Source organism: Numida meleagris, chromosome 1, assembly GCF_002078875.1.
Source record: "Numida meleagris isolate 19003 breed g44 Domestic line chromosome 1, NumMel1.0, whole genome shotgun sequence".
In the NCBI taxonomy this organism is placed as follows: Eukaryota; Metazoa; Chordata; class Aves; order Galliformes; family Numididae; genus Numida; species Numida meleagris.
The window spans coordinates 229,124-229,963 of NC_034409.1; the positions used below are offsets into that span (position 1 = coordinate 229,124).

An 840-nucleotide genomic window follows, 5' to 3' on the forward strand; every position below is an offset into this window, starting at 1 on the left:
TTTAGTGGGGTTATTGGTGGTAGGTGGATGGTTGGACTGGATGATCTTGTAGGTCTTTTCCAACCTAGCTAATTCTATGATTCTATGATTCTATTAAATTGATGATTTTTCAGCAATCATGAAACCTGTTGTCAAATTCCTTCATCAAAATGGAAAACACAGCTGCGTATTCCGGTACCTGGAGGGGGCTGAGAGGAAAGGTGGGGAAGGACTGAAGGCATGTAGCCACAGGACGAGGAGAAATGGCTTTAAACTCAAACCAGCCCCTTCATTAGGGCTTCAGGATGGGACGCCTCAGGCTCCTGTTCCAGCCTGATACAACCTTTCTCCCGTGGATGAATCTCGAAGAGGCGGGGGGATTTTGTGAGGGTTATCATTTTCCTGCTGCCCCCTCGTTCAGTTTCTCTGTTTCTTTTCCCCTCCTTTTGCAGGCATGTCGCTACGGCCACGTTCAGCACCTGGAGCATCTTCTCTTCTACGGCGCTGACATGACCGCGCAGAACGCCTCAGGAAACACCGCTCTTCACATCTGTGCTCTCTATAACCAGGTACTTTGTGTGATTTGGGGCACAAGGAAAGCACAGACAAGAAACCTGCCTGAGGGCACGGCACTGGGCTGAGGAACCTTCTCAGGGCTGTTACTGCTCCAAGACCTAGCAAAGTCCTCCTGGATTCTCCCCACCTCCTTCCCAGGGCGAGGTGCTGCTGGCAGCACCAGTCTGACTTTACTTTTCTCGAGATCAGGCTGAGGGAGCTGGGCTTGTTCAGCCTGGAGAAGAGAAGGCTGTGGGGTGACCTCATTGCAGCCTGCCAGGACCTAAAGGGAGCCTACAAACAGGA

The 840-nt window shown here is 51.4% G+C and overlaps 1 long non-coding RNA gene across 1 annotated transcript in view; it reads left to right on the forward strand.

Annotated features, from left to right (window-relative positions):
- LOC110392180 overlaps positions 1-840 on the forward strand; it is a 23,388-nt gene that overhangs the window by 4,681 nt on the left and 17,867 nt on the right. Inside the window, exon 2 of the long non-coding RNA XR_002434240.1 lies at positions 432-548. This is a non-coding gene — a long non-coding RNA (uncharacterized LOC110392180). The remainder of the gene's footprint in view (positions 1-431; positions 549-840) is intronic.